The following is a 12,576-nucleotide window of genomic DNA, read 5'->3' as shown; positions in this document are numbered from 1 at the left end:
TCAGAATGTTCAGGGGAGCTAGTCAAAATGCCACTACCAGGGAGTCCAGTTTGATGGGTCAGGGGTGGGCCTAGGAATCAACATTTTTAACAAGTAAGCCACTTGATTCTGACAAACTCAAAAATTTGAGAAACTTCTAAACTACTGGTTTCTCTCAATCACATCTCTTCACATTAGCAGAATTAGTACATGATATTTACTCTGGAGATTTCTGAAAGGAAAAGCCCATCTTTGAGGGATTGACCTAGAATTTTTAACTATATTATGCACTTCAAATTTTTTAGCATATTTTACTGATTCTAAGACATACATCTTCACACATTAAAATGATTGAAGTTGGGATACAGCCATTACGATGTAATTATCATTGCTTACATATGCACATCAGAACGTGCAGGATGAGTGCCAGTCACTTGGAAAAGAATCTCAAAGACAAATAGTGGAGCTAGTTGTTCAGAAATGCTGCATTACTAATCATCTCTGTGGCCCAGGGGCCTATAATCTATCAAAAAGATATGACATTGACTTGTGATTCAGAAGGACCAGATATGAATGTGGAGTCATTTAGGAATATTCTAACCAATTTACTGAATTTATATTTTTTCCTCCTATGAATGTTCAAAAGTTCTAAATGATAGAAATCTATGTCCAAAAAAGCCTACAAGAGTACTTTCAATAAGTATAAATAAAAATACTAGTGATAAAAAAGTACTGGAAGAATTTCACGAATTCTTCTAATTGGAAGAATTTTTTTCTTTCTCAATGGTATATAAAATAATGGCACATAATATACTGATAAAATTTTAGATTTAATAAAATACAGTATTTGTCTAAATAAAAATAGACCTGCTTTTATTTTTATTGATCCACCATCAATAGTTTACTTAGCAGCAGAATGAAGTGTTTCATCAGTCTTTAATCTTCCACTAGAACCTTATATGATGAAATCGAAGCCCCAGCTCTTGCAAGCTGCCTGATAAACATCATCCTAACCTGATCAGGTATTTCAGGGTTCGATATATGTGCTGTAAAGCCCAAGTTTAATATCCCACTCTCAGTTCAAAAGTGCACGCGTGTGCGCATGCGCACATGCACACACACACACACACACACACACACACACACACACACACAGCTTACATTTCTAACAGTGGATCATGAGCCTGTGTACACATCACCACTTCCAGACAGCACGCTGAGCCTGTCTCCTTTGTAAATATATTTAGGAAGTCGTCACTGAATAAAACACCAAACAATGTCTCCAAGAATGAAAGGAATCCAATGTACTTTGGGCTTTCAGCATTCAAAGTGTTCTCAAGATCAAAATTTCAACCTTCATGTGGTCTAGTCTAGGAAGGACCAAGAGTATAACAAATGGATAATTTTGGAGCATTGACCCACGCTGGGTTTTTTTTAGCATTAATGCCTTCATTTTATAAATTTAAATAATGGGACTTCAAATAAGGTCACGAATGATCACCTTTTAAGCATCCCACATCCAGACAAGAGCTTATACTGAAAGCAAGAAAATGTAGGGTATCTGATCCTACCAGGGAATATCTGGCAGACACTGTTGAAGGGACCTGAGAGGAACCAGTTAGTAAAACTGTTGAGAAAGGGAAAACACATGTTGCACGCTTGCCTTGATAAGCTCTTCCTAGTTGGTTAAAACACAAGCACACAGACACACATGCGCGCACACACACCTCATAAACGCAACAGCAGCAGCAACAAAAACAGTTAGGGGTTCACTCTGTCAAACAATCCTACGTGGTGAGCTTTCAAAACTGTTCACCTGCAATTGGAAAGCCACAGAAACCTGCTGTAGGAAGACAGGCTTCTCCTTTGAGGGGTGGATACATCATCAGAGTGCTTCACATTCAGTTAGGAGCACTCAAAACCTCAAAACGCAAAGTACAGCTTCCCTCCACATACAGTCCCACTGCCAGGGCAACTAGAATAAACAGGTAATCAAAGACCTTTAGTACCTGAAAAGAGGAGAAAGGGGTTGAAGCAATAAATGTGACCCCAGAAAGTGTCTCAAGACCTAAATACACCAGAGCTTAGAGCTAGAGAAAGTCTGAATTAAGAAGTGTTTCCAGGTAAGTTGTTTATTCAACTGCCAAAGAAGTCAGAGTTAAGAAACAGTTAATAACTTGGGGTTTTATACTTTATTTTTAACTAAATATTTTTTTAAACTTCTGTTTTTAATCTTGACCTGTTGTAATTATACAACACTAGTATTTACAGTTGAGTAAGTATTTCTCGTCATTGAAAACAAAAATGACCAGATTGGGGCTTCCCTGGTGGCGCAGTGGTTGAGAGTCCGCCTGCCGATGCAGGGGACACGGGTTCGTGCCCCGGTCCGGGAGGATCCCACATGCCGCGGAGCGGCTGGGCCCGTGAGCCATGGCCGCTGAGCCTGCGCGTCCGGAGCCTGTGCTCCGCAACGGGAGAGGCCACAACAGTGAGAGGCCCGCGTACCACAAAAAAAAAAAAAAAAAAAAAAAATGACCAGATTGTAGGCAGATGCGTCCACAGTTGATGACAAATGTGACCTGGGCTGAGTCTGCTCCCCCTCTTTTCTCCATCCATCAAAACACTTCGCCCCTCAAGGCAGAAATGTCAGGGTTTGTATGATGCCCCCGCTGAGCTCCTCCAGGCCAGAATGGACCCCTCACCCAACATCGCATCTCGGCACTCCGAACACAATTCTTGACGTGCAGGGGGCCCTCTAGTTCCGGTGAGCAGGAACCATTTTATGATCATTGTCGTGATCTTCACGATGCTTCCCTCAGGTCCTGAACATCCAAGGGGCTCGAGAAATGGCATAGGCTCTAAAAAGAAATAAGCAAACTTCAGGGACAGCCTCACAAATTCCAACCCTCACGTAACAGTGACTGAGACAGCCGTCCCCAGCCCCCAGCATCCTCCCACCCTGCCGAGTTCTCAGGCAGCCGTGGTTGCAGGCATGCTCTTTTCACTTCACCCTCTTCTGAAGTTAAAACGCTAGAAACAGCTCCAGCATTACATCACGAGCACAGTAGTGAGAAAGAGTTTATCAGATCACTTTCCTTTCTGCCCCCACCAACCCCTCCTGCTGCACGCCTACCACTCCCCGTGACTCCTAGCTCCACTGTTAGGAATTAAAGGGAGGTAGAAGCAGCAGATTTATTTCGCTATATAGAGCAGTGCCTAAAAAAGTATGATTTGGGGTCAGATCACTTGAATTTGAATCCTGAGTCCACAACTTTTTAACAGAGCAAACTGAGCACATTTGAAATCTCTAAGTCTTGATTTCCCCAGATGCAAACACACATGAGAATATCTACTTCCTAGGGTTAAACTGACACACCCAGCCAGCGCATGGTAAGTAGTGAGCTCTCAAAATATACTCAGCAGCAATGGCTCCTGAGCTTGCATTTCTCTGGGGCCCTTTACCTTGCCCGCACCTCTGTGAGTCGTCCTTTCATTAAAGTCTCTTCATTTGAATCACTTGGGTCAGATTCTATTCCCTGACAGAACCTGATTGAAACAGGTATCTTTCAGCAATAATATCCTGTGATTCTAACACTTGTAGCCCAAGCAGACGCTTTGTTGAAACAACATCCTGAAAGAAGTACATTGTGGGCATCAGAATTATGACTTGCAACTCAGGTGGGTTTTGTTCTGCCCCATGAGTAAGTAACCCTACCTGGCTATTTCTTTACCTTTAGACTTCAGGCTATAAAAGGATGTATCTCATTATATCAAGTTTACTAAACAGTTACCTTTAAAAGCATATATAATATATATATATATATATATATGAACATATATATACATACTAAAATAGTATTACTGGTAAGAGTTCAGGTAAAAACTTTGTGTTTGCTAATGAACTGGATAAAACAGAATAATCCCTGTTGGAGACTTGTCTGAATTGTCCCTTGTCTCTTACTTGCACTGTCCGCATTCTGATGACCCTTGTGTGTACGTTCCATGTTGATTTTGTTTTGCGTCCAGGGCTTGGTTCGCGGTCTGTAAAGCGAATTTCAGCAGGGACTAATCCTTCACTGCTAAATTGCTATGGAGTCTTGGCTTCGCTCTGACACACTTGGCAAAATGCTGGCTGCCTACTTCTTTTATTCCTTGTTTTCCCATCGGAAGAGTAACCTTTATTTAATAAGCTTAAAATATAGCTCAAGATGCCAACTATTGCCAATGGTTATTATTACTACTTTAAAACTTGAGAATGAAGAGACTTTACCCAGGAAATGATTTTTAAATAAAATACAGGTTTACCATATGTTGGTTTTTGACCCAGAGATGTTACATCAATTTTCCTGACCATTTTCCCCAAGAGGACTGGCCACTTGGATGCACACAATCTTTCTCATCACCCGTCTCTTCTCTCTCTGTATCTCTTCTGACACTTTCACAGAACAACAATGTGAGAATAAAAGCCTGAAGAATGAACAGTGAACAGTGTTCTTGATGTCTGGGATGGAAAGCTGGTAGGTCTACTAGGAGAGTTTTCCTTCTTCCCTGAACTATGAATTATTAAAAGTCTCCTCATCATATAGAACACCTTGCACTTTGATTTAGATCCCACAACAAGCATCCTTGACTTTGGTTTGGGTTGGTTTCTTTGCATGCTGTCAGCTGGGGCTGCAACCTGCTGGCTTGGATCCTGTCACTTTTCTAAGACTTCTGAATGTATGAGACTTTGTTCTTACAGCAGGTGTCTGAGAGTAACACAAGGGAAGCACCACTTAGAGAAGGACCTTCTTTCCTAACACCAGGCTACCCCACTGCCCAGCTTCCTATACCCTTGGTACATAGGACCTGGAAATGGCTTGTGTGTGTGTGTGTGTGTGTGTGTGTGTGTGTGTGTGTGTGTGTATGTGTGTGTGTTGGTGCCATCTGTGAACCAGAAGCCCACGCTGTTCCTGGAGCCCTCACCCTTTGTGTTCTTTGCTCCTTCATAGGGATATTTAAGTGAGTAAAGCACTCTCTGATTGAAGTCCAAACTTTAAAATATTTCTCTTGCCACTTCCCACACGAATATTTCTCTTCCCACTTACCCACATGGGCAGAAATACATGTGCCTTAGCATTTGTAGTGTGACTGTTTTAAACATCCCCCTGGCAGCAGCAGTTCAGGAACTTCTGGCTTTTCAATTACCCAACAATATGCAAAAAAAAAAAAAAAAAAAAAAAAAAAAGTCATTCCTGGAGCCAGCCTGTTATGTACCCAGAGTAGGTGATGCCTATGTGATGTGACTTAATCGGAACAAGGGATATTCTCTACCCAAACTGTCTCCATCCCTGAATCCATACCTGACAGTTCATCATTAGAGATGCTTCTTCTGAATATTTAGAGGTTTTTAAAAAATTATTTAAGAAACATTAAATAAAATGAGAATACACTGTAAAGTAGCAACACCTTAAAATATTCTTGAGCTATGAGATGTTGGTGGGTATTTGCTGACAATAAATGCTTGCAGATGAGGACTGTTAAGAGAAGTAGGAATTCTGAGAGTGGAGATGAAAGAGTCCCCACGGTCAGTTTTACCTGCTTCAGAGTGTGGTCTTGACCAGTTCTGATAATTCTGGTTTTTGCCAAATTTTAGAAAGCATAGAGAGAACCAAAAGACACATTTTCAAACTTCATTTTGTTTATTAAGGGAGAAATGAGCAGAAGAGGATTTTGAAACATGTTCTTTCCTGTTGACACATGTTCAAAGAATGTCTGGAGGAAATACTAAATTAAAAGACAGACTGATTCAACTACTGGCATCATATCACTTACAATGAAATATGGTTGCTATCTTGAATATGAGGAAAAAGAAAGAGAAGCTTCCCAACGTTATAATTTTGTTGATGGAGACAATGAAAATCTTAATTTAAAATCTATTTTATGTTTACGTTTTGATTTTATCATTGTGAATTCCCTTGGAGACATTTACTCAAAATGGTTCTATTATATTCCTTTTTCCTGATACTACTGGTGTGAAGAGTACGGGAGGTGGGAGGAGGGTGCAAAAGCTTTAATATTTCAAATATAGAATTAACAACTATAAGTGTTCACCTATGAATATTCCTCCTTATAAATCAAATTTTGAATCTTCCTCCTAGAGAGTCAGGAAAGGTAGAAGATGGGTAATGAGGTCTAAAATCTTGACTAAACACATTATTTGGCATACCCCACTGTCCATCCTTTTACTCACTCAGCAAATCTACAGAATGTGCAGTGCAATCTGTGGGGAACTGAACAGGATATTAAGGTAGAAATTTACTTCTGCCCATTCCCACCTTGCTAATGGAACCCCTATTTTTTCAAGTCTCTATTCTTCATCAAAGATGATCCAAATCCCAGCTTAGGAGATGTGTCTAAGCCAGTCCGATGGAAAGTCCCTTGGTTTGGGGAAGGCATGTGATCTTGTTCTGTCTAAATACATGTGGGAGTGGAGAGGTGTCATCATACTTCTAGAAAAGATGTGAGATCGTAAAATACACTTACAGGAAGAGCTGTGTCCTTTAACCTTGTAGAAGCCACATGTGACACCTGGGACCATGAGGTTAGTGAACATGAGGACCGAGGATGCACACCTGAGTCCTGATAGTAACACTGAGCCACTGGATTCATCAGCCCTGGTGCCCCGCTACCCCTGAGCTTCTTGTCACATGAGAAAGTGAATGTCCTTGTTGTTTAAATCCCTCTGGGTTGAGTTTTCTATTACTCACAGCTGAAAGCATTCCTTGCAGGTACAAAGTGCATAAACACAGTCCTCAAGAAGTTGACAATCTCGGAGATGAATAGACTGAATAAAATAAACACCATAATAACATGTATGAAGATGTTAACTATTACTTCTAAGGGTTCCTCTTGCTTTGGGAAGAGGGAACAAGCACCTCCACCTGCAATGATTAGGAGATACTTCATGGAGAAGGTGGCACCCCCTATAGCACTTGAATAATAAGGTAAGTGCTTGGATGGCCTAGAGGTGGTGAATAGAAAATAATCTATTCCCTCTTGAGAGTAAGGAGGCTAGAGAGTAGAAGAAAAAGTTGTTGGAGCAATATTATGAAGAGAGGTCAAGGTGGAAAATCGGAAACTGTACACAGGTTTCCCACCATGAGGTCTAAGGAATCCATGTCCCTTGATATGCTCTGTGAAAATAAATGTTCTTTAGTCCAACAAGTCTGAGACACTGAGCATACTATAACCCTACGTATCCTCTGGGATATTAACAATACACATTAGCATTTAAAGGCTCTGAGAAGTCCTGAAGACTAGAGCTACATTTAACTTTGTTTAATTGCTTTGGGACAGGCTGGGCTTAAGAGAATAGAAGAGACTCATAGAGAGAATTTGGAGAACAGAAAGAGGATGTGGCAGTAAAGAGACAAATAGTGATTGAAGCGGTAAAAAATGTCAGAACAGAGAGTATGACAGGAGTCAGGGGCAGAGGATGCTTCAAGGAAAAACTCGTCAGCAGAAAGAAAAGATGCAGATAAATCAACAAGAATGAGTATTGAGAACAGCCCACAAGTTTCACTGATAGCGTGTTTTAGCAGTGAGAAATGAAAACAATTTGTTGGGATGACAAGAGAGCAAGAAATTGATTATGAAAGAAAAAACTCTGATTAGGAAAGGAAAGGAAGGATAAACTGAGGATCAAACATGTTCAAGTGAATATCTTTCATGAATAGATAGGTCTGTGTGCTTGCATACAAAATTAATGTAGAGATGGATGGATGGATGGATGGATATTGAAGGATTGAGCTAGTGGAGATGTAGAAATTTAAGTTGCTTTATAAAGAAATAAAGACCTGGGAGATGAGGAGAATAGAGGTGTCCCTCTATGAAGGTGTTCGCTTGGCCAGGAAGAAAAGATGAGTAGTTAAATAAAAAGAGAGTGTTCACCTTCAATGTCTGAAGTAGAAGGTGAAGTGATGGAGGGAAAGGGGGGCTTGGGAAAGATAGAGTCTGGAAAGGCTATTGTGGCCAGTGATCTAGAGAATGAAGGAGATAAGTGAGAGGATTTCTAGAGTACAGTGAACTCTCTACTCTTGAGCTGGTGGGCTAGCCCACTAGGGTACTGTGATTTTCTGCAGCAGAATTCTTTAACCTAGAATCTGAGAAAGCAAACGGGAAGGGAGATGTATGGTTGGGCAGTTCCACAGTAGAAGGTTAAGGAGGCATGATACCTGGAGTTGATAGGTGGGCCTTGTTTGGGTTTTTTTGTTTGTTTGTTTGTTTTGGTCATGCCCTGAGGCATGCGGGATCTTAGTGCTGCAACCAGGGATCAAACCCCTGCAGTGGAAGTACAGAGTCCTAACCACTGGACCGCCAGGGAATTCCAGATAGGTGGGCCTTGTTAACATGACCATCTTGTTCAGACTGAAAAGAGGTCAGATGCATCCAGAAGAAAGCTAGTGGACATGGGTAAATTGCAAGAAGGCCAATGATCTGAAATTCTGGTGAGAAGAGAAAATATGTGCTTTGGATTTTGGAGAGAAGTAGAGATGAATTAAGGAAGTTGTGAAAGGAAAGAGGATTTACAGAGTTCAAGATCTAAAAGAAAAAAGCACGATCATTACATTGTTGCCAAAACCCATTCACTGACTTGTCAACCAACAATGTGAATGTAGTAGATTATACTTTGGTTGATTTATATCTTCTCAGCTTGGTGGTCTTTTTATCAGCACTTGCTATAGTTTTGCCATTAGTGCATCAAACTTTTACTTACTAAGACTTGCAAAAATGTGAAATGTGCTTTATTTTCTATCCTAAAATCATCAATATTTTTAAAAAATATTATGTATATGCTAGGTTCCTTAAAAGGAAATTTAACTAAAGCATTATTTTGTTTATACTTATACTGATTTGTTCATTATCAAGCTCATTTATTATTACTCCTATTTTCTTTGATGTAGTTGTAAGAGCTCTTCACATACTAAAGATATTATCTTTGGGGGGAATGTTTTATCATATGTCTTTGGATATTGCCTCTGGTGTTTTTTGCCTTACAAAAGTCAAAGTTTTATATACTCTTATGTATTGGTTTCCTTTATGTCTTCCTCTCTCAAACATTGCTTTTAACTTACAATTTCATTTAATGTTTATAATGGTTTCACTTTTTTCATAGAAAATCTTTGATCCACCTGGAATTTATTTGTGATAAAGAGTACGCTAGGGATTTAGGTATCAGTGGGTGTGGGGCAGGGGAATGTGCAAATGTGTGTATGTGTATGTGTGTGTGTGTGTTGTTTGGTTAATCATTCGCCTTTGGGAAAAGTATTTCTATCACACTTAGAACTGTGTGACAATTTCTACTTGAATTCATTGTAAGTGAAAAATTAAGGAATACTGAATCAATTGATTTATTGAGTTCCAGCTTGGCTACAGCATTTACTGTGTTTCCCTTAAGAATGAATCTGACCATCCTCTCTGAAACAACTACTAGTTTTCCTGCTTTATTTTATGAAACCAATCTGATTCATTTAAACAGCTTAATTGCTTTCAGTGCAATAAGATTATTCCTTTTAACAGATGTGCTTCTATTGTAAAAAAAGATGATATATTTGGCTTGGGACACATCACAGTATCTGAGATGTTCAACTATAAATGGAAGTGTTTCATTGTAAGGCCTCCCATCCTCCATTGATTGTTTTCTTCTTTCCTCTGCAATATTTATTTCCTTCCTTTCCCTTCCTGCTTCCACATTTCTTCTGGTTTCTATCACCAAGTTCTTTCCCTGACATCTTTCCCTTGACTACATATGGACCCCAGTTTTCTTCCCAAAGCCCCACCAGGTTCATGCAAGTCCTCAATTCCTCTGTGCAAGGCCAGTGGCCCTACAAGTCTGCTGCTGGGAGAGAGATCAGGGCTACAAACCTTCCTTTGGCAGTCATCCCTGTTGAAAGGATTTTCACATGTGTAAATCTTTTAGGACAAACACTGCAGACAGTGTGAGTGATTATGTCCAGTGACATCACAGGACCACACCATGTGGGACTTTCCCTCCCTTAACATTTCAACTCAGTGAAAATGAACATCAAAAGCCACCCTGAAGAAGAAAAGAAAAAGAAGAGGTGTCACAAAAGGGCAGCTTGAGGCCTGGAGAAAAAGCTGAGATTAGGACAGTATCTGGCCAGGCAGCCAGCTCCAGGTATACTGGAAAATCCCCATCTGCCAGATTATCAAGCTGTTTTCGTGTGGTTATTCCTTATGCCAAGATACCGTCCGTACTTACCCATTGTACCTCTCATCCACTGCAGTTATTTCATAGTTGACTTGGAGAGGAGTAAAGGAGGAGGAGGTTAAAGGACTATTGTGTTACTTAACTCAATAGTGGTGAGTAGGAAACATACTCATATTTAATAAAGGAAGATGATCAATACGCAAAATATGTTCTGATTAAAAGGCAGAGAAATATAAAACAAATTTCCCTCCATCCTACTTTAATCACCATCATCATTCCACCAAAGGGAGATCATGGAGCAGTTCTCTGAAGTATTTACAATGAAGTAGCTTAGGAAAAGACAGGGCTCCTTACGCTCCAACGCAGCTTACCCAGTTTCTCTACACTGACATTAAGTCCAAAGCTTCAGGTATGAGTCAAGGGATACTTCGCTTTCCTTTGCGGCTGTTCTCAAGCTCATCCATTTGGTGGAATCTCATGGAAGGAATGACTGTAATCTGAAGTAGGATTTGTCTTCTGGGCACCTTTGGACATAATGTCATCATACAGCACCCCAATAACCCTCCCTACTCCAATTTTCAAAACTGCCATAGTTTCATCATAATTCTTAGCAGATGCGTTTAGCTAAGTCATTACTGGACAGAAACCAAGGCCCAGAGGGTGGTGGTCATAAAGGAAGGACCCAGTAGAATTCTGCCAAATCTTGATCTCAAGTGCCTGGTGCAGGACAGCCATGGGAGTCTTGGAAACCTTGGTGTTGGAAAACTTTCCAAAGGAGGTCAAAAGGGAAGAAATGGGAAGGGCTTGAAATAGACATGCTTTGCATTTGTGTCTACAGAGCAGTACTCAAACTACCCATGGGGTAGACCAGGTATGTTTTGAAATTTTGTTTGTTTGTTCATTTGTTTGGTTTTTGTTTCAATTCATTGTGGACTGATACTTTTATACAATAAAACACAGATGAGTAGGAAAATTAAATTGAAAATTTTAAAAGGCATACAAAATGCATGCCTTATTATATGATTAGGTTGGACAGACATTAAATTACATTTCATTAAATAAAGTAAATTAGTACAGAGTCATGATAAATGACTGTAACAGCCTCTAAACTCTGTCTCTCAACTTCTGTCCTCATCTTGCCCTAGATGGGTAATAAACAGGTCACACACTGGCAACAGGTCTGGTAGCCATCCTTTGAGTGACAAGGCTTTAGAGAGCGTGGCTAATGAATGTGATGGAAGCCCAAAGGAGAGAACCACATGTGGCCTTTGGAGCTTCCAGACAACTGCTCTGTATGGGTCTCTTGAAACACAGAAGGGTCGAGAGAGAGTAGGGATGAAGGAAAACAAAAACCCGGAGCTCAAAATCAGCATCGCCAAGAACAGCTAATAGGGACAGCTGAACACAACACAGCAAAGGAGAACCTCAAGGCCCCTGACCTGTGAACCGGTCCTGCTCAGAGCACCGCCTCACACTTGCTCAGCCCAGCACAGCTGCTACAAAATTCATCCAAAGCAAACACGGCTCTCCCCGCAGCAGACTCAACAGAACAAAAATCGACACCAAGAAATAAATTAGATGGTGGAGCTCATCATGTTACACAGCTCACTGTTCTCAAATCCAGGATCCTGAATGTTATAACAAATGATGCTATTAACCCCCGCATCAGTTTAAAGCCCAAACCAAATAACTCCTTACTATAAACCAACATGATTCTCAGAATTTTCCAGGACAGCTACAAGAAAGAGTTATGAGACCGTCCGGAAAAAAAAGCCAAAAATTCTAAAGAAAAAAAAAAAAATCCTCCCAATTGAATTAAATCTCACCATGTCTAATTGCAGTGTATATGGCTAAATCCTTTTTCCCTCTGCACAGCCAGCTTGCCTCTTAGAGCATCTAAGCCCCAGAACTTGTCAAAGTAGGGCAGGCATGTGGTCAGGTTGAAAGTCACATGGACCCTGGAGCCAGCACCTAAGGGTTTAAGAACTGATCTGCCACCTGCTAGGTCAGTAATCTCCAGCAAGTCTTTATCCACAAAACAAGACTAATGACAGCCACCTCCCAGGAAATAGAGTTGAAAATGCCTAGCAATTTGTAAAAATCTATGTGGATATTAGTCCTTACTACACAGAAGTAAGCAGCTGAGAGATTTTTTTAACCATGCCCCCCTGCCACCCCGGCAAAAATGAAGCTTTGTCTTTTACACAGTTCATTTCTTCCTCACAGCTCAAATCACTTCCAAATGTCACACGTTATCTTTCTTATGTTCCCAACATCACTGCAATACAGTGGGGAGCTGGCATCATCAAGCCCACTTTACAGCTTGCAGAAGTGGCACATGAGGAATCCATCAAGGCACACCAACAGTGACAACAATGACTTGC

The sequence above is a fragment of the Delphinus delphis genome, chromosome 3 (assembly GCF_949987515.2).
Source record: "Delphinus delphis chromosome 3, mDelDel1.2, whole genome shotgun sequence".
Classification (NCBI taxonomy): domain Eukaryota; kingdom Metazoa; phylum Chordata; class Mammalia; order Artiodactyla; family Delphinidae; genus Delphinus; species Delphinus delphis.
Note: the sequence above shows the minus strand (reverse complement) of the source record.